The sequence below is a fragment of the Quercus robur genome, chromosome 7 (assembly GCF_932294415.1).
Source record: "Quercus robur chromosome 7, dhQueRobu3.1, whole genome shotgun sequence".
NCBI lineage: Eukaryota > Viridiplantae > Streptophyta > Magnoliopsida > Fagales > Fagaceae > Quercus > Quercus robur.
Genome location: NC_065540.1, coordinates 48,002,400 through 48,025,242, shown reverse-complemented (window position 1 = coordinate 48,025,242; position 22,843 = coordinate 48,002,400). Strand labels below are relative to the sequence as shown.

The window sequence follows — 22,843 nt, the reverse complement described above, 5'->3', positions numbered from 1 at the left end:
TAAGTTATGATTTTTCTCATAACATTTTTATTGGCTTATTCCTGACAAAAAGGTGTTGTAATTTAATTAATTTATCTCGTATTTTGTGGGATTTATTTGCAATGGGTTTAGTATGAAGTGGTGAAGATTTGATCAACACAACTAAAGGTCACATGAGAAGCACATGCAGGAAGGTGAACAGTCAGGCCAGGTGTCCAGCTCAGTACAGCCTATCCAGGAAGTTAACTCGCAACTTAGATTCATGACTTGTACCAGTCGCGAGTGACCTGCAAAATTCCCATGTTTTACTAAAAGTTGTAACTTTTCGTATTCCCATCACTCATACTATATATCCCCTCATTACCCACAAAAATTGTGAGGAGCCTATTAAGAGAAAAACCCTAAGAGAGGATTCTACAACACACCCACCTTATTAGAGAGAGAGCTACTCATTCTTAAAGATAAATCTTTGTAGTTTCTTCTCCTTCCCTCTCCCATTGTTATACCTATTGAGAGGGGATTTGTACCCAAACACAACCCATACCCATTCAAAGTGTTGAGTGTTTTTAGAGCTTTGGGAAGCATTGGAAGATGCCAAGGATGGCAGATGCAATATGAAGCTTATTGCGGGATCCAGTAAGCTAGAGAAGACAAAGTTCGACATAACCCTATTGGAGCAAGAAGCTTGGAGGGCTTAGGTGCATCGGGTAGATTAAGCTTGTAGGGTCTATTGCTATTCATGTATCCCAATTGATTTTCTAGTGGATCATTTTACCGCTTAGAGGTGGCGGAGAGGTTTTTTGCCGAGTTCTTCGGCTTCTTTTTCGATAACACATGCCAATGTTATCCTTGTATTTGCATCTCTCTTCCCTTACTCTTTAACCATTAATTGCTGCTATGTTTGTGATTAATTATGTGTTAAAGTAGTTTGCCATATTGGATATTGCTTATATTTATCATTCTACCTCATTTGTTTGAATATAAGCTTTGCTTTGGAAAATTTGTGTTTGGGGGTCTAAACATTCATAGGTGTTTTACACACTAAGTGAGTTTTCAATTGATATCAGAGCGGGTACACTTATTGTGGTTTAAATACCTAAGTGTGATCCTTGACCCCTTGTGTTTATTTGCCATGGATAGTGCTTTGTATGCTTCTATGCATGTTTCGGTTGATGATGAATGTAGCATGCCACATGTTTGTGAAAATGCCTCTATGAGTGTTTATCCTCATAATTATGATGACATGTTACTTGAATCATTGGGTATTGTTGATATTCTAAACACCAAACTCTTGAAGAAAGAAGCTAAGAAATTTCATAAGAATTTGAGCAAGTTCATTGGTGAAAAGGATGATTTGGTTGCTAAGTTCAATGAATCCAATAAATTGGTTGAAAAGTATAAGAAGCTTGCTGAAAATTCTATTGAAAAACTAAAGGAGTTTGAATGTTTGAATTTGGACTTGAATGCTAAACTTGTTTTGTCTGACAAACTTGTTAATGAGCTAAAATGTGAAAATGAATATTTTAAGATGCATGCCAAGTGTTTGATTGCTAAACCTATTGCTAAAAAGGATGAAAATATTTGTTGCAATCATGTTGTGGTACTCAATTTTGTGCCTATTGTGTGCTCTACCTCAAAGGACAAATCGGTGTACATTCCTCCATAAAAAATAAATCAAAAGGTGGAGAGAAAGGCTATTAAGTCAAAGCCTCTGTTTAGGTCTCAACCTAAGGTTTTGGATGGATCTAAGTTTGTTTCAACTTGTCACCATTGTGGTGTAATTGGTCATATAAGACCTTAATGCCATAAGTTGAAGAGAGAACAAAACCAAGTTGCTAGATCCCTTCCCAAAAAGCCTAGTGGACCCAAACACATTATTTGTCACCATTGTGGTGCTTTTGGTCATTTAAGACCTCATTGCTCTAAGTTTCATGCTCTAAAAAGAATCAAAAGAAAAGAGAAACTTGAGATTCTTGGAAGGTGTGCTAAAAAGGGTAAACCGGATTTGAGTGAAAATAGTATGTTGTTAAAGAAAGTGTTTAATGCTCTTAACTCATTGTCTATGTGCATCTCCGGTCCTCATTCTTCTAACCCTTGTTTCTCTTCTCATAAGATACTCATTCCAAACAATTGTTCCGTTTGGATGAGGAAGGATTCCTATGGTTGAGTTTTTGCTCTTTTGGCCCTTGATCTAATTCTTTTGATCTTTGTAGGACCCTTCATACATTGAATGCCATATCTTATGCATTGTGTGTATCTTGCATTTCTTTATACGTATTGTTTTTGTTTTGCATTGCTTTGTGTCAAAAATCCAAAAAACATTAAAAGTATAAAATCCAAAAAGTTTGATCGGCATTGTTGTGTGCTTTGTCACATGTATTTTTATCCTTGTACCTTCGTACTAATGGCTTTGTGCATTAATGAGTTAGCTTGTTCTTTATGCACTTGTATATTTGTGGGGAAAATCTTGACATCTATGTGATTGTTGTAAATAGATCTTCAAAATTGTCATGAATGATTATTCGATAGTTTTTTGATCTTGAGACATGCGTAGACTTGTGCCTATATCTCTTCCCACTCATTTTTTTGCTTAAAAGCTCAACCAATGTCAAATCTCGAAAAGAGATAAATGAGCTGCAAAAGCAATTGCACATACTAGTATTTGACTAGAAAAAAAGGGAAAGCGACATGTACTTAAAATGTATGGTGCCAAAAGCCAAAATTGAAATATCAAAAATTTCAGGCATCAATCTCAAAATGAGATGTAAAGATCAAAAAGGATCATAAGAAAAGGAGCCAAATGAAAAGCTTCTCAATGTAATCAAGTTTATGTGGGAGGTTATATATGTTCATATCTACAATTGAGATAGGTCACTTTACTTAGTGCTAATTGTGTATGACTTGCTTGAATTGATCATTAAAGTTTCACGTTAGACTAAGGACTATCTCACACTTGATACCCACCCACATCACATATGTCTATGTTCAATGAATGTCTTATTCATTTGTGTGATTGTACTTGATTAAATGTGACGTTGTTTGTTTTTAGACCCCTTAAAACACAATTAGATTAACCTAGGTAATTAGCCAAGTGATTACTTAGTCAAATTATCAAGTCTAGGTTAACACAAATATATCATATCATGTAAAGTAGTGGAAAATAAAGAGCACAACGGTATGATAACCTAGGAAAACCAAACCGGTAAAAAACTTGGGGAGGATTTAACCTAGCTATCCTCAAGGTAAAATTGAATCCACTATGAAAGAATCGAAGTTTATACAATAGTGACTTAGACCACTAACATCCTATTGCTACCTCGTGTAGAAAACTTACTACCATGACCATGTGACAGTTCCGAGACCACGGACTCCTTCTTTCTTGGATTCTCCAGCAAGTACAAGCACTCCCGCTTTCAAATCTGTAAGCTCTTTAATGCAGCAACTGAATGACCATCAAGCTCTTAATGAAATCTCCTTCTTCATAATCCTAAGCATGTGTGAAAGCAACCACCCTCAGATCTCACAAGAGATTCACACACACAACAAATAGAGCAACCTCAAAAACGTGGCTAGGGTTTTCCTTTTATACCTAGGGCAAAACATAAAACCCTACACGTCATATGGGCTTAGGGCTGAGTTGGAAATTCTGTAAAAAAAATATTCTGCCCGACTTTCGATCAGTCGAGTCTAATTATCGATCAATCGAGCCAGATTGAATTGCACAATGAATTCTGCAATAGCTCGATTCCAACTTTACATAAAACACATACTTTGAGCAAGTTTAAAACAAGACTAAAAACCTGTTTTGATCATGGTTTGCCAAAAATATAAATTAGAGTTCTAATACATTAGTTCCTAGGTACTTAAAACCTAATAGATGTACATGCTGAAGCATATGTTGATCAAACACAAAAATATTTTTGAGTATTTTAGTTGTTTTTGGAAAGTGTTTTTGTTTCAAAATTTTCACAAAAATCCAAAAATATTTTAACTCTTCCTTTTGGCGACTCACTCGCGAGTCCTGAGTTTTCAAGGCCTCAATCGCGAGTTTACCCAGAATGGCTCTCGACTCTCTGGTGAGTCAAACTTCCAGTCACGAAAAACACTTAGAAAAATTTTCAAAAACTAGGTTTTAGAATTTTTGGTGACTTAAAGTCGCGACTCATTCGCGAGTCGTGAAGTCATCCAAAGGACTTCAAAATCTGGCGACTCACAGGCGAGTGGAGGTCCTAGTCGCGAAAAAGACTTAGATAAATTTTTCAAAATCTGGGTTCAAGGGATTTTGGCAACTTAGTTGTGAGTCAGTTGAGTTACAAAAAATGCAAGTTTTGCAAAAGTAGGGTTTAAAATTAGACAGTTTTTCAAAACTTTTCATTTTCCCTTGCATCACGTGTTTCTTTTGATGATTTGTTTTGGATGTTGGCCCTTTTTAGCAAAAAGAACATGTATTAAGGGTAGATTTCATGATATTCATGCATTGGTCTATACCACGTTACCTCATCCTAGCATGTCATGTTTACCTTATGCTTTGTAGCATTTTTTTTTTTTTTTTTGTCTTTTGTTTGAACTTCATTTCTCATTCATCTTGCACCCCTCATGCATCATTATCCTTGTTCATACCTTCATCTCTTACCCTTATTTCTCTTTGACCCTTTGTCTATTCATATCAAAATGGGGGAGAGTATACTCTAGAGTAGTATATCGAAGAGTGTTTTCATTTCTATATGACTCTTGTGCACATCCTCAAGGGGAGAAATTCTATTTCTTGTGCACATTTGCAGGGGGGAGTTATTCCATAGGGGAGATACATATACCAAGGGGGAGAACATATTTTGTTAATAAGAAAGTTTTGTTTTGTTTGTTTTTCTTTATGTTTGTTTTCTTGTTTGCTTTATGGTGCTTTGAGTTATATTTAGTATCTATGCTTTGTTGTTCTCATTGCATCATGTTTGTGTGTTAGACATGCATACATCCTTATACTATTGTGCTTCATTGAATGCATGTTCGGATGATCATTTTCTTTGCTATGTGATCACTGTAGTCATTTCTATATGACTGTTTTGGTGTATGATCAAGTTGCTCATATGATTTACATCATGTTTACTTGATCGCAATTTACTTGTTACATTATACTTGTCGTTTTATTACTTGTTTTACCTTGAGGGTCTAATGTGTTTTGTGCAAGTGTTTCGTGCAAGTGTTTCAAGTTATAGGTATATATGTTCTAAGTTCATCACAGTTTCTAGATTTAGGTGTGAGTGAGTTTTGCCATTGTTCCCAAACTCACGTTTAAGTCTAGAGTCTGTTTTAGGGTGTTTTGTCACGGAATAGCCAAAGAGGGAGATTGTTAAGTTATGATTTTTCTCATAACATTTGTATTGGCTTATTCCATGACAAAAAGGTGTTGTAATTTAATTAATTTATCTCCTCATATTTTGTGGGATTTATTTGTAATGGGTTTAATATGAAGTGGTGAAGATTTCATCAAGACAGTTAAAGGTCACATGAGAAGCACATGCAGGAAGGTGAAAAGTCAGGCTAGGTGTCCAACTCAGTATAGCCTGTCCAAAAGGTTAACTTGCAACTTGGATTTGTGACTTGAACCAGTCACAAGTGACCCGCGAAGTTCCCCCGTTTTATTGAAAATTGTAACTTTTCATATCCCCATCACTTATACTATATATACCCTCATTACCTACAGAAATTATGAAGAGCCTATTGAGAGAAAAACCCTAAGAGAGGTTTCTACAAAACACCCACCTTATTGAAGAGAGAGCTACTCATTCTTAGAGAGAAATCTTTGTAGTCTCTTCTCCTTCCCTTTCCCATTGTTATACCTATTGAGAGGAGATTTGTACCCAAACACTACCCACACCCATTCAAAGTGTTGAAAGTGTTTTTGGAGCTTTGGGAAGCATTGGAAGATGCCAAGGATGGCGGATGCAATATAGAACTTATTGCGGGATCCGGTAAGCTAGAGAAGACAAGGTTTAGTGTAACCCTGTTGAAGCAAGAAGCTTGGAGAGTCTATTGCTATTCATATATCCCAACTGATTTTCTAGTGGATCATTTTACCGCTTGGAGGGCAGCAGAGAGCTTTTTCGTCGAGTTATTCGGTTTCCTCTTCGATAACACGTGCCGGTGTTATCCTTGTGTTTGCACCTCTCTTCCCTTACTCTTTAACCATTAATTGCTGCTATGTTTGTGATTAATTATGTGTTAAAGTAGTTTGCTATATTGGGTATTGCTTATATTTAACATTCCGCACATCATTTGTTTGAATATAAGCTTTGCTTTGGAAAATTTGTGTTTGGGGGTCTAAACATTCACAAGTGTTTTACACACTAAGTGAGCTTTCACTCACAATGATGTCTTCCATGAATGGACTAAACACATCGAGTTTGATTGTCATTTTATTCATTATCATCTTGTCCATGGTGCTCTCAAGCTGTTCTCGGTCTCCTCTAAAGATCAACTTGCAAACATCTTCACCAAGTCACATCCTAAGGGATAACTTCCTACTGTGGTTGACAACCTCAAGTTGGTCTCACACCCACCTTGAGTTTAAGGGGGGCTGATAACGTGTAATAGGTTATGGGCTTTAGGCCCACCTTGTTTACTTGTACTACACACATACTTGTACTATACACTTTACCTCTTGTATAAAGGCACTCTTGTATATTTTTATTACTTGTAAAATACAATACAATTCATTCAATATTTCTAACAATTTTCACAAAATGTTTATGTAAGCAGTAATCTTATGGTATTAAAATTGTATATGGGGCACGGATTCATTTTGGTACAGTTCAATTTTGACATTGCAAAAGAGAATATGAAAATTTAGGAATTTGAAAGGAGAGACAGAGAGACAGAGAGACAGAGAGACAGAGAGAGAGAGAGAGAGAATCAACTTGTGAAGTTGTATATGCGAATATGTATTAAACTAGTCACTAACCCATGCAATGCATGGATTAGTTGAACAAAAATATAATTTTTTTTATTTATACAAGATAGAAATTCTATGTAAGGTTGAATTTATTCAACCATCTAATTGGCTTTATTCCGTGCCAAATTTGCTTGTAATTCAGCATTTAGTAACCCTGTATTTAGGTGGGATTGTTGTAAGGGTAGTGAGTGAGATAGTGTGAAGATTGCTCAAGAGTGTGCAAGAAAACAGAGTGTCGCGGCTGGGACTCGCGGGTGGACTCGCGGCTTCAACCCGCCAGAAGATGCACACGTGCCAAGCATGCTGGAAGATGAACAGTCATGCTAGCTGGAGCACTACAGGACAAAACAGGACAACTGGCCATACGGTTAACTCGCGACTGGAACTCGCGACTTAGTCAAGCCGCGAGGTCAAGCCGCGAGCCACCCCTGTTTTGGAAAAACCTGACGTTTCGCATTCCTCTTCACTCCAGTATAAATACCCTTTTAACCCACGATTGAAAGAGAGCTTCCAGAGAGAATTTTGAGAGAGAAACCCTAAAGAAAAACCAGATTGTTTCACCCACAATCTCTACCTTAGAGTCTCATCAAAATCCCTCACTTTCTTCCTCTCCATTGTCAAATCCTTGAGAGGCTTTATACCAAACCTGGTTCTCACCATTATCATCCCTATGAGACAGACGTTTGGAGTTCTGGGAAGCAGTTAGGAAGGAGCCAATCTTTATTGGTTGATGCTACGGTGTAGTAGCGGAATCCGGAAAGCTAGAAAAGAAAAAGGTTCGGCGCAACCTCGTTGGAGCAAGAAGCTTGGAGGGCTTAGGTGCATTGGGTAGATTAGGCTTGGAGGGTCTATTGCTGTCCTTGTATCCCAACTGTATTTTCTAGTGGATTGATTACCGCTTGGAGGGCGGCGGAGAGGTTTTTCGCCGAGGTCTTCGGTTTCCTCTTCGATAACACATCCGGGTGTTATCTCTGTGTTTGCATCTTCCTTCCTCTCTATCTCTGCCTTTACATTATCTGCTGTGGTTTATTTTGTTGTGGCTTAGATAGTTGTTTAATCAATTCCATATTATAGCATATGTTAAGTTTCCGCACACTAGTTGTTTGACATATTGCTTGGGTTGGTTAAGTTGGTTTTTGGGGGTCTAAACGTTCAAAAGTGTTTTTGTACACGTTTTTGAACTTTCAATTGGTATCAGAGCGGGTACACATCTGTTTGGTTTCATTACCATTGTGTGATCCTTGACTCCCTTTTTGAGATGGATAGGTCTCAATCCCTTAATGCACCTCCATATTTTGATGGAAGTAATTATGCATTTTGGAAGGTTCGTATGAGAGCCTTTTTATGCTCTATTGATGAATCCGTGTGGGATGCTGTTGAGATTGGTTGGACCAAACCTGAGGCAGCCAAATCCACATGGGATAAGGCAGCACTTGCTGCATCTAATGCTAACAGTAAAGCACTAAATGCTGTTTTCTGTGGTGTGTCTCCAGATGAATTTCACAGGATTTCTCACATTACTATTGCCAAAGATGCATGGGAGATTCTGGAAACAACTTATGAAGGCACGAAGAAGGTGAAAGATACCAAGTTACAAATGCTGACCACTCGGTTTGAGGAGCTCAAGATGAGTGAGGATGAGTCTTTCGACTCATTCTATGGGAAGTTAAATGAAGTGGTTGTCAGTAAGTTTAACTTGGGGGAGAAGATGGAGGACTCAAAGGTTGTAAGGAAGATCCTTCGATCATTGTCGGAAAGTTTCCGTGCTAAAGTGACAGCCATTGAAGAGAGCAAGGATCTTGACGACATCAAGGTGCAGGAGCTGGTTGGTTCTCTACAGACCTATGAGATGTCGCTGCCAAATCAACGGAAGGGCAAATCCCTTGCTCTAAAGACCACTAATGAGAAGGTGGAAGATCAAGGCTCATCGGGAGAAGATATGGTGGACAAAGATGTAGCCTATCTTGTTAAAAATTTTAGAAAGTTTTTGAAATTCAAAAACAATGGAAAATTTGATGATAAGAGAAAATTCCAAAATTCTGGAAGGGAGAAGAGGGATTTCAACAGGAAAGATGGAAAAGAATCCCCATCCACACAAGGTGTCACTTGTTTTGAATGCAACGGGCATGGACACTTTAAGAGGGAATGTCCGAATTATTTGAAGTCGAAAGGCAAGGTGTATGCCACGACCCTGAGTGACTCAGATTCGTCTGACTCAGAATCTGAAGAAAGCTGTGATGGAGAAGGGAACTACTCAGCTTTCATGACTATTGCTCATGTTGAGTCTTCGGATGAATTGAATTTGCTTGTTCAAGACCTTGGAGAACATAGTGAGGATGACTCACTAGGAATTGTTGAAGAATCAGAAGCTGAAGAAGAAGAAAGCACAGCTACTCTTCAAGAAAATTACAACTCACTTTTGGAGAAATCTGGTGAATACACAAAGGTGGCCAAGGCTGCTGTGAGAAAGATGAAGAAGGCTGAGGAGGACTACAAAAGTCTCCTAATCCGGTATAGGGAGGCCAAATGCGAGATTGAAACTTTGAATGGTGAGCTCTCCGAAGCTTACACTAAAGTGAGATTTCTTGAAAGTGAGGTTATTCAAGCAAATGCAAAAATAGAGAGGGTCACCACCAAGAAGCTTGACGATGTTATATCTTCTCAAAAGAGCTTCTCAGACAAATCCGGACTGGGATTTACCGGAGGAGGTAATTCAACCGGAAATGTCACCAAAGAAGTGAAGTTTGTCAAAGCCAAAGATCCAGTTGTAGCTGACCCTACTGATGTGAAGCTCGAGGTGGAGGAGAAGAAGAATGTGGTGGACAAACGGATGATGAATCATCGTAATCAGTATGTGGGCAGGTCTGAGTCTCGTGCCAAGTCACGTCCTCGACCACAAAGAGGTCCTAGAGGAATGTATGTGTGCCATTATTGCGGACTTCAAGGGCACACTCGACCAAATTGCCAAAAGCTGAGAGCAAAGAACAGTGCTACTCCTCAAAGGTCAGGAGGACCAAGAATTGATAGGAGAACTTGGGCAGGGGATCAAACTAGAGAGCAAAATGGAGATCCCAGAATGATGGACGTGATGAAGATGATTGGTGCATTCACCAACTGCTTGGAAAGCTTCTCACGAAGGTTTGAAAGCCCTAACTCCCGTACCCAATCCTTTAAGGAAATCACCCCAAACGCAAGTGACGTGTGGGTGAAAAGGGGTACTCATGCATAAGCATTACAACATGTCCATGCATTAATACTTCCTATGCTTTGTGACTATGTCTGTTTGGTATGCTTGCTGTTTTTGATTTTGGTTGTTTGTTTATGAATATTTCTTAATTGTGTTTTATCAATCTTTTTGTTTCTTGAGTCAAAAATCCAAAAATTACATAAAAATTTGAAAATCAAAAAGCTTGATTGACTTTGTTGAGTTTTTGTCTTAAAACTCGTTTTGCCTTGTACCTTTGTGCTAATGGCTTTGTGCATTTTCGAGCATTGCTTGTTTTCATGCACTCATATCACTATGGGAAAAATCTTGAAATCTATGTGATTGTTGTAAATAGATCTTCAAACTTGTCATGAATGATTAGTGAATGGTTATGTTGATCTTGAAACATGCATAGACTTGTGTCTATATCTCTTCCCACTTTTTATTTTTTTTGCTAAAAAGAGCTCACCAAATGTAAATCTCCAAATGAAAAGAGATATTGAGCTGCAAAAGCCTGTCGCACATTCTAGTATTTGACTAGGAAAAAGGGTAAGCGACCTTATATTAAAAGTGAAATTTCTTTCAAAAAGGCCAAAGGCCTGTTCTTCAAAGAAAAATGTTGTCTATCCCTCTCACAATGAGAGATGATTGCCTTAAAAGATAAAATGTTATGGCTGAAAGTGGAGTAAAATGAAAAGCTCCAAGTTATGTTATCAAGTTATGTGGGAGGTCATATATTCATATTTCTATAATTGAGATTGGTCACATGATCTAGTGCTAATTGTGTATGCCTTGGCTGAATTGATCATTGAAGCTTCACATTAGACAAAGGACTATCTCAGTGTTGATATCCACACACAACACACAAGTTTATGTTCAATAAATGCCATATTCATTTGTGTGATCGTACTTGATAAAATGTGTTTTCACATGCTCAATCTTTGTTAATTCAAGCACAAAAAGATTTTTGAGTGTTTTAGGTGTTTTTGGAACGTATTTTGTTGAAAAATCTGAAAATTTCAAAAATACAGTTTTGCCCTGTTTTGGCGGCTCAGTCGCGGGTGTATCAAGTCGCGAGCCTCAGTCGCATCTTCGCTGGTCAGTTTTGGCGACTTGCTCGCGAGTGGAAGGTCCAGTCGCGAGATTCACTCAGAGATTTTCGCGGCTCAGCTCGCGACTCACTCGCGGGTAGACCTTCCAGTCGCGAAAAACACTTAGAAAATTTTTTCAAAATTTTGTTCTTGAGTGCTTTGGCGGCTTGAGCTGGCGACTTTGTGGCGACTTAATTCAGTCGCGAAAATCGCGTGTTTTGCAGAAACAGGAGCAGTTTTTAAACTTTTTCAGTTTTTCCCTCTAATTTTTGTGACTGTTCATCTTCTCTCTAAACACTCTCCCTCCCAAACACTCCGTGCTCCCTTTTCCAATCTCTTGTGTTGCACTCTTGTAGCTCAAAATCGTCAAGTTACAGGTATGGGTTTTCTGTTTTACCCTCTTTTCTTCATGATTTTGTGCTTTTTCTCTTGATTTTTCGCATTTGATTGTGTTTCGGTCTCTGCTCCTTGTTCTTGCTTAGCTTGTGGATGCTGTTGCTATAGTTTATGTTAAATGATTGTCATATGCTTATTGCTCTTCATCTTGTGCTTAGCTAAGTGTTTATTTCATTTCAATTTGAACTTTGAGCTGTTGAGATGTTTCTATTGGTCCTGTTTGAGGTTGTGAGTTTTCCTTTGCTAGATTTGCATGTCTTAGATTGTTAATCTGTGTGAAGATTCTGTTAGGCTCAATATATTGTTTGTGTGTCATATCATTTTTTCCATTATCTGCCTCAATGTCATTTATTTGCCTTCAGGATAGCTTCACCATGTTGATCATGTGTTTCCTATCCTAGGCTTGGTTTATCCATATGATTGAACTAAATAGCTTGCTGTTTAAGTGTTTCTTGAAGTTCATTTGTTTGGTTGATATCTCTCTCTGTTTACTACATGGTTCTGACTGGTTCTGCACATATTTTGCTATATGTTGTTGTGGCCTTTTCTGATTGTTCACAGATGGCTCCCTCACCACAGAAGAAGAAATCTACTGCCAAGAAGGCTGACAAGAGATTAAAGATGGATTCTAGATTGTTTAGGTCTGTTCACCACTTTGAGAGATACAAGGACAATTTCTTGAATGCAGGAATCATTCAAGAGAGATTTGTGGATTTGGAAGACTTAAGGCAAACTTTCATTCCCAGCTGTTTTGAAGGAAGAGGATGGGAAAAGCTTCTGAGTGGTTTCCCTGTTGTGTGTGAACCCTTAATTAGAGAGTTCTACTCAAATGCTGTGATAAAGGATAATGAATTGAGTTGCTGGGTGAGGGGTAAAGAGTTTGTCTTGGATGCTCATGTCATAGATGATGCATTAGGACTTGAAGGATTAGATGATGAAGAATTTATCAATTACAAGGATAGGAGTGTGTCTATTGAAACAATTCAACAAAGGATAGGTGGGCAGAGAGAAGGGAAATGCTTGAATACCACTGCCTTTCCAGTGGACATGAGGTGCCTTACCATAATCATGATGTTTAACCTCTATCCCATTAGGAAATTGACTACAATCAACTGTGCTAGAGCAGTCTTTCTGATGGATCTCAAAGAGAAGAACTTCATAGACATAAGTTCCCACATTTATGACACCATTGTGGATGAGACTAGAACAACCTCTAGGCCTAAATTGATCTTTCCAAGTTTGCTAATGAGGATTTTTAGGAGTAAAGGAGTTCCAATCCCTCAAGACATCAGTCCAATGTCTACACCCTCTGCAATCAACAAGCTCACCTGCAAAAGGATAAGTGTCAGGCTTCCAGGAGAAGAAGATGAAGGTGATGAAGGAGAGGCTGCTCCAATGGAGACTGAAGCAGAAGCAGCTGGACTTGCATCAACTTCAACACCTAGGAGAAGTGGCAAAAGACACAGAGCTTCAACCTCTGCAGACACACCTCCAAATGCTTTCCAGATCATTCTGGAAAGACTTGATGGGATCAGGGCAGTCCAAACTGAGCATTCTGACAGGATGAGAGCCATGCAAGACCAGATTGATGTCTTGGCTGCTACACTTGACAGCTTCACAACTCAGCCTGACAAGTGACCCTTTGGCCATTCCATGTCAAAAGGGGGGAGAAAGTTCATTGATGATTGAGAAGCAGAAATGCAGCTCTTAAGGGGGAGTAATTAGTTGAGGGGGAGTAATGTGGTTATATATGTTTATGTTTTGGGTATTTTAGTGTTTTTATGGTTTTAGATACACTGTGTTTTGGTGTATAACTGTTTCTAACTCTTTTCATATACTCTTGGTTTAAACTTTAATATATGTTTGATGATGTTATTCAGGTATTTGTTGGTTTGTACCCATATGCTTTTGTAAGCTTTCAGGGTTATTGCTTTATGCATAGTTTGTAGGCTTTATGGTATGTACCATGCTTAAGTGCAGCCTTTATGCTATGTTGAAATCAGTACTTAATCTAAATGTTCTGCATTTTGGTCTATGTACTGTCACTCTTGTGCCCTTGTAGGATTGTTCCTAGATGCATATGCCTTGTGTGCTATGCATTGGTTGAGTGTTGAGCATACAAGTGTCTTGCCTTGTGCTTGTTAACTTGTATGTCCTTGTGTTCATTCCAAGTGTGAATGAACACTGTGATCACTACCTTGTGGTGATTCACTTGGTTGATCAAGCCATGGTTTGTTTATTAACTCCATTTTTGCTTGATCTCTTATTGCCTGCTTCATATGCATTTATAATTTTCTGCTTACAATGATCATGATGTATTGTTGTGTTTCAGGAGTTTTTGTTCATATGATTCAAGTGCTTCACAGCTTCTAGAGTTAGGTGTGAGTGAGTTTTGATCAACTGTTCCCAACTCACATGTTAAGTCTAGAGTCTGTTTTAGGGTTTTGTCACGGAATAGCCAAAGGGGGAGATTGTAAGGTTGAATTTATTCAACCATCTAATTGGCTTTATTCCGTGCCAAATTTGCTTGTAATTCAGCATTTAGTAACCCTGTATTTAGGTGGGATTGTTGTAAGGGTAGTGAGTGAGATAGTGTGAAGATTGCTCAAGAGTGTGCAAGAAAACAGAGTGTCGCGGCTGGGACTCGCGGGTGGACTCGCGGCTTCAACCCGCCAGAAGATGCACACGTGCCAAGCATGCTGGAAGATGAACAGTCATGCTAGCTGGAGCACTACAGGACAAAACAGGACAACTGGCCATACGGTTAACTCGCGACTGGAACTCGCGACTTAGTCAAGCCGCGAGGTCAAGCCGCGAGCCACCCCTGTTTTGGAAAAACCTGACGTTTTGCATTCCTCTTCACTCCAGTATAAATACCCTTTTAACCCACGATTGAAAGAGAGCTTCCAGAGAGAATTTTGAGAGAGAAACCCTAAAGAAAAACCAGATTGTTTCACCCACAATCTCTACCTTAGAGTCTCATCAAAATCCCTCACTCTCTTCCTCTCCATTGTCAAATCCTTGAGAGGCTTTATACCAAACCTGGTTCTCACCATTATCATCCCTGTGAGACAAACGTTTGGAGTTCTGGGAAGCAGTTAGGAAGGAGCCAATCTTTATTGGTTGATGCTACGGTGTAGTAGCGGAATCCGGAAAGCTAGAAAAGAAAAAGGTTCGGCGCAACCTCGTTGGAGCAAGAAGCTTGGAGGGCTTAGGTGCATTGGGTAGATTAGGCTTGGAGGGTCTATTGCTGTCCTTGTATCCCAACTGTATTTTCTAGTGGATTGATTACCGCTTGGAGGGCGGCGGAGAGGTTTTTCGCCGAGGTCTTCGGTTTCCTCTTCGATAACACATCCGGGTGTTATCTCTGTGTTTGCATCTTCCTTCCTCTCTATCTCTGCCTTTACATTATCTGCTGTGGTTTATTTTGTTGTGGCTTAGATAGTTGTTTAATCAATTCCATATTATAGCATATGTTAAGTTTCCGCACACTAGTTGTTTGACATATTGCTTGGGTTGGTTAAGTTGGTTTTTGGGGGTCTAAACGTTCAAAAGTGTTTTTGTACACGTTTTTGAACTTTCATTCTACTCTAGTCTGATCTAAGTGTATATATGTGTGAAACTCCCTCCTAGAGACTTGAATACTGACCCTTATCCCTCACACCCCACAAGCACGTATACTTGTAGAGTATCACCACACCAAGGGTGCATTGAGGTAACAAATTTTAAATTTTAAATTTTCCTAAAGTTATTATCACCTGAAAAAACATGTTACAATTTAAGAGGGAAAAAAAAAATACTAACACCAATAATGTTAGGCATGCCATGTCTATTATCAATGAGATCCTTTCTTTAATGAAAATCAAGGTCTCAATCATTTTTTTAATATAATATAATCTCTCCCATTGCTCAAGTTGTTTGCAAAATCATTTTTCTTGTCATATAAAATGCAACCAAAAATCCCAAAAATAAGAAAATAAAAACTATAGAAGTTTTTACATAGAAAACAATAATTAATTACACTTAGAAATAGCATTGACACTAGTTAACAGGTTTTTGAAAAGATTTATTTGTTTATTATTATTATTATTATTTTTTTTTTTTGAGAATTGGAAAGGCTAATTTAGTGATATAGACAATAGTTATAATATTTTAACATGTAGAAGAACAACAACAAAAGGGCGTATCAGATGAATAAGTTGACTTCGTGTAAGGTTGAATTTTATCAACCATCTTGTTGGCTTTATTCTGTGCCAAATTTGCTTGTATTTTAGCAATTAGTAACCCTATATTTAGGTGGGAATCATGTAAGGGTAGTGTGTAAGAGAGTGTGAAGAAATGCTCAAGATTGTGCAAAGAAGTAGGGACTCGCGACTGGATCTCGCAGGTGGCTCGCGGCTTGCAAGCCGCCAGAAAGTTGCACACGTTCCAAGCATGCCAGAAGCTGAAGAGTCGCACCAGCTGTTGCACTAATGGATAAAAGTCCCAGGCTGACCAGGCTGTTAACTCGGGGCTTGAACTCACGACTAAACCCAGTCGCGAGGTCAAGTCACCAAAACAACCTATTTGGGAAAAACTAACTTTTCACATTCCTTCTCACCCTACTATATATATACCCTTATACCCACGATATTGAGAGAGCTTCCAGAGAGAATTTTTGAGAAAGAAACCCTAGAGAACAACAAGATTGATTCATCCACAATCTTCACATAGAGACTCTTCAAATTCCTCTACTCTTTTCCTCTCCATTTTTAAATCCTTGAGAGGTACATTACCAAAACCTTTTCTCACCGTACCCATATCTGTGTGGAGGCCATTTGGTGTTTGGGAAGTAGTTAAGAAGGGATCAATTTCATATTGGTAGATGCTATGGTCAAGTAGCGGAATCCGACAAGCTAAAGAAGAAATAGGTTCGGCGTAAACTTGTTGGAGTAAGAGCTTGGAGGGCTTAGGTTCATTGGGTAGATTAGGCTTGGAGGGTCTTTTGCTATTCATGTATCCCAACTACATTCTTTAGTGGATTGTTTACCACTTAGAGGGCGGCGGAAAGGTCTTACGCTGAGGGCTTCGGTTTCCTTTTCGATAACACATCGAGTGTTGTCCTTGTGTTTGAATCTCTCTTCCCTTAATCTTTTCCATTTAATTTCTACTGTGGATGTGGTTTCTAATTGCTGAATTACAAGCAAATTTGGCACGGAATAAAGCCAACAAGATGGTTGATTAAATTCAACCTTACACCTTCCATTGCTTGTCTGCTGGTTTCTTGTCTTTGCCTTTGTATGTACACACATGGAGCAAGGACACATGGAGCTAGGGCACAGTCTCCCAGGCGCAAGCAAAAAGGGTGCGGATGCAAGCATGTAGAGATAAACCGAGCGGCTATGTTTAGTAGGTTTAGGGGTCTAACATCTCCCATTTGGTTATGTATTCTTTTAAACCCCCTTCCTTCCTCCTTTCTATCTTAGATGGTTTATATTAGGTATATCATGTCGTGTACCATTCATCCTCATCTCTAGAGTATGGCGACCCTTGTTTACTTTCCTATAACTATATTTTGGGCCATGCTCTAGGGATGTAGGCATTTACTTTCCTGCTCTGTGTGCTAGCATTGTGCATGATGTATGTATATATATACCTGCTCCACCCCTTCTGGTGTGATTGTTGCAGTCTGTGTCACCTGAAGCTCTGCGCAAAACCACGCCATTATCACTATCGAGAAGGGCCTCCAACGGGCCCCACGCACGAGGGAGCGTTGCCATAGCAAGTGGTCAGATGAAGGCTTGACGGCAGTTTTTTCCAGCCACTCAAGGCCTAGCGTCGACAGCTAATATCATCATCTTTCAATAATAAGCAACTGAGTTTTGCTAAGACATTGTCACAATATTTAAATCTTTGTAATGAATGATGTCATATGCTACAATTGAAGTTTTTCATCAAATACCTTCAACCTACACAATGAAAATTTTTTCATTCATACTTTCTTCTTTATTATTCTATATGAGTCTAGGTGCAATATTTAACTTACTTAGTTTTTAATGAACACCCATTTTAGGTAAGGAAAAAAAGAGATAACAAATGGCATGTGTCATCAAATTCCCCATTAGATAAATTATAAGTTTCGAAGATTTAAATCTAGAAAATCAATGTTCTTTAGGTAATAAATAAAACACCTTATATCACAATTCCGACTTTCTAAGCATTACTACCATCTAAAACTCAAAATACATGAAGAAATTTTTGGAATGTCAAAATTTAGTGGGAGTATTTTAGATATTACACAATGTAATATTTTAAGAATCATAAGCTTTGATTAGGGTTTACTTGGGAGAATAATAATATGACATATTTGTTCTTTTCCAAAATATTAAGGGGAAAATTGCTTGATTTTAAAGTTTAAAGAGGAATTTTGAACTACCCCAAACATAAAGGTTGAAAGTGTTTTTATCCTAAGTTTTTTATTTTTTATTTTTTATTTTTTTATGTAAAACTATGTGTTTTTACTTAAAATGGTGTGAAAAGATAAAAATACAATAAAAAATACAAAAAGTCAACCCAAGAAAACTGTATGTGAAATAGTGAATTTTAACTCAACAAAATTGACTAACCAACAAAAAAATTCTAGAAACACAACATAATGGTACAACATTTTTGTAATACCTTTATAATTTTGTTATATTTTATTTTGACTCATAAAGAATTGATACTTTAGTAGTTGTGAAAATATGATGATGACAACAAAATGTCTTAATATTTTCACAAGAAAAATGTTATGTTCACAATATTTTCATACAAATCATAAAGTAGTAGGTTGTTACGGGTTGTTGTTGGTAGACAAAAAAGTAATTTCATTGGTAAGTTTAAATTAGAACTAGTAGCAATTTACCATCTATGATTTGTCGTGAAAGTGTTGTGAAAAATGTTGTGGATGTTGCACTTTTTTTTTTCATAATACCTTTATTTTTAATTATGGTTGGTTCCAATATGATATATATATATATATATATATATATAGCCTATAAAGAATTAATAACTCAACAATTGTAAAAATATAGTGGCAATTTGTTGTGATAAAATTTTATTCTTTTAGGGTAACAACTCATATACAGATAAAAATAAATAAAAATAAAAAGCGTGTTCAATAGGCAATATTTCCCACACACACAAAAAAGGTAGTTTGCACAAGAGAACTGCTATATTCATAACATTTTCATAAAAAAATATAAAGTAATAGGTTGTTACAGGTTGTTATTGATAAGAAAAAAAAAAATTTTCATTGGTAAGTTTAAATTAGAACCAATAACAATTTACGTATAATTTGTTATGAAAGTGTTGTGGATGTTACACTTTTTTATTCACAATACCTTTATTTTTAGTTATAGTTGGTTCCAGTAAGAGAGATATATATATATATATATATATATTATTTTAGCCTATAAAGAATTAATAACTCAACAATTGTGAAAATATTGTGGCAATTTGTTGTAAAAATGTTTTATTCTTTTAGGTTAATAGCTCATATGCAAATTAAAAAAAATAAAAAGCATGTTCAATAGGCAATATTTCCACACACACACACACACAAAAGCCAGTGAAACAGTTTGGATTGAATAAACCAAAACTACTGTAACTTTGAGCATTGAACCTTTTTTATATATAGAAGTTTAAATTAGATTTAATAACAATTTACCACCTATGATTTGTTGTGAAAAATGTTGTAGATGTAGCACTTCTTTTTCCACAATACCTTTATTTTTAGTTGTGGTTGTCTCAATATGATATTTTTATTATTTTATTTTGACCTATAAGGACTTAACTTTTCTAACAATTGTGAAAATATTGTAAAAATTTGTTGTTTTATAGAGTTCAATAGGCGATGAGGGCCAGCTGAACAGTGCCACTTGAACAAACCAAATGCACTGTTGTTTTACTCATTTACACTTTTTATATATAGAAGTTTAAATCAGAACCAATAACTATTTACCACTATGATTTGTTATGAAAATATTATGAAAAATGTTGTAAATAGAACACTTTTGTTTCTACAATACCTTTATTTTTAGTTGTGGTTGGTCCTAGTATGATATTTTTATTATTTTATTTTGACCTATAAGGACTTAACACCTTTAACAATTATGAAAATATTGTGACAATTTGTTGTTTTAATAGAGTTCAATAGGCGATATTTAAACCAAATGCACTGTTGATGTACTCATTCACACATTATATATATAATTGCAAGTTTTAATGGTTATTTTTATAAAAAAAAGATTTTCTTGATTGGTTATTTGATCTAGAGGATTATTTGACTATGAGAATATTTGTGATGAGAGAAAAATTGAACTTGCTTTGTATAAACTTAGAGAGTGTGCCTTACATTGGTGGGAACAAATGCAATTTGATAGACTCATACAGGATAATCTGTTCACAGCCAAGGATGAAAAAGATGCTTGCTAGAAATTGTTGATCATTTGGATTATGATGAAATTGTTGTATACGAAACATGATTACTATTGGCTAAGAAGTTCACATTTGAATTATTTTAAAGAGTCATATATTCCACCATTAAGAAAATAATTACATGTTAAAGAAAATAATTTTCTTGAAGAATATGTAGATGTCAAAGAATAAAATATAGATATTTTTTGAAGAAACTACTGGATGCCTTGTTATAGAAGAAGAACCTAAAATAAAGATTGTGGAGGAGATTATTGAAGACCCTATTAAAGAGAAAGATTTTAAGGTCGAGATAGTAGAGACCATTAAAGAAGAAATTATAGAGGAAGTAGTCAACAATCTCGATGAAGTCAAGTTAGATGATTGCAAGGTTAAAGCTCCAATTAATTTGGTGGGAGACACTGAAACAAAGTTTATTGATTTTATTGGGATTGATAGATTTGATTCAATTGCTAGTTCATATTTGGTAAATCTCTACAATAGCATGAAGACAAAGGAAAAAGAAATTCAAATTGATTTGTTTATTCCATTGATGAGTTGCAAATATGGAAAGAAGATCAAGGGGCTCAAGCATTCGAAGTATTTGTTTATTTGGAGCGGAAGATTTTAGATTTCAAAGATGAACTTGAGGACAAGTATGTTTCAAGTGGAAGGGTCTCATGTAGAACACAATTTACTATTTAATTATTGTAATTTATTAATTTTGGTATTTAATTTGTAATTTTCGTTATTTTATGTTTAGGGTTATTATTTTCTTGTTTTTAGGTACTTTTAATGCTTTTTAGGTCAAATTTGGTTCTTGTTATGGTTAAATACTAATTATGAGATATTTTAGAATATATTTTCTTGTTTGTCATGTTTTACAGAGCCCTTAAATATGTCCCTAAGTTTGTAAACGTTTTTTGAACAATTATTCTATTGATTCAGACTTTTCTCTATTGTTTCTCTAGTGGATCGATTCCAGAATCATTTTTCCTTGTGGATTTAAGGAACCCTCATGGATTCGAGGTTATTTTCATAAGCAAATGTGTTTTGTTTCTTGTTTTCTAGAAGTAGACGTGTTCTGTTACTTGACGCTTCCGCATCCCACAACAGTTTAGTTTCTGTTCCATCAAAGAGAGCATTGTGTGTGTAAATGATTGAATTTTTTTTTTTTTTAAATAGGCTTATTGTTGAATAACATGTTCACTAGTTGTTGTTTGGTCTAGTCTTATTTTTGTTGTTATTTAGATTAATTTTTTTTTATTGTTATTTAAGCCTCTCTTTTTTTTGGTTTAAGGGGTTAAGAATAATATATTTGGGGGACATAATTATTTTTGGAGAAATCCTATTACCACAACATTTTCACAAGTCACAACTTACACCAAATCTTAGGTGACAAGCTATTATTGGTGGATAAAAAATTGATGTTAGTATTAGGCCAAAATTAGAATCTTTAACAGCTTATCACATTAGATTTTTTGTGAAATTATTGTAAAAATGTTGTAAATGTAATCTTTCTCTTATTTTGTGGAACCAAAATAATTATTATTCTCAAGCCAGTGTGTTCAACATTTTTTTTATTTTTAGGATGGTCAAAATAAGTTAGTTTAGTATATAATTTTTTTTGCAAGTTTATACACACACACACACATACACACTTATATTTTTTTGCAAGTCAGGGTAGTTTTGCAAGTCAGGGTAGTCTTGTGACCACCCTAACATCAAATGGAGCCGCCACTAGTAAGGTTATTTTTGAACATCCAAAAAATGGACAACAAAGTGTGGTGTCCTTGTAATAGTGGTATAAATAATAATACCAATACCAAAACCACTAACAAAAACAATAAAAATACCAACAACAAGGGTTTTAATTAAACTAAACTTGTTTCTATTTTTTAATATAATTTTTCTTCTTAAAGAGCTCATTCATACTAAAACTTGGTGAGAATAAACATAATAAGTTCTCAAGTTGATTGCACGTTTTCCCCTTAATTATTATTCATTTCACTTCAATTTCCTTCTTAGAATTTAAAATCGAGCAATATCACCCCTAGTTAATAGGTGATTGGCTGCTCCAAAACTAATAAATTCTATTAAATTAAACATTTTAGAGAAAATTATTTTTATTTTAAATTGTAAAATTGGCCTCATACCTTAAAAGTATCTCATTTCCCATGTACAAACAATGAATGCATAGATTTTCAATAGTCACCTCAAACAACAGCCACACTCATTATTAAATCCACCTTTTAATTTTGTTTATTAAGTAGGTATTTGAATAAGTTAATTTAAAAATTCACTATGGACAGGAGTTTTGAATAATATTACACCCATACTTTTCGTCACTCTTTCATATTTTCTGTTTATCATCATCCACGGCCTTATCTTCTCTAAGTGTCATTTCTTCACAAAAGTAATGGCCTATAGGTGACCGAATTTTGTTGAATTTTAGTTTGTACATCCTAAATTGGCAAGATGACAAATTTCGGTTTTAATTTTGTTAGGACATATGTGATTCAATGTTAAGGAACATATGTCAACATTTTATGTAATTAGCTAATCCTTTGACAAAACGCACTTTACTTGTAATTGGGTAGATTTAGGATGTGTTTAATACTTCAAGAAACAAGGTTTCAAGTTCAAGTGTTAAAGCCATGCAAGTTTATCCAAGAATCAACTCAGAAAGTTCAGGATTTTAAAGCTTAACAGCTAGCATCTATCGAGGTTTAAAGAGAGCTGCTTTAGCCTAAGGCTCAATAGCTGCTCGACAGATAGGGTATCTATCGA

At 36.2% G+C, this 22,843-nt stretch overlaps 1 pseudogene; it reads left to right on the top strand.

Moving 5' to 3' along the window:
- Nucleotides 1–22,843, top strand: part of LOC126691529 (uncharacterized) — a 42,550-nt pseudogene that overhangs the window by 12,208 nt on the left and 7,499 nt on the right.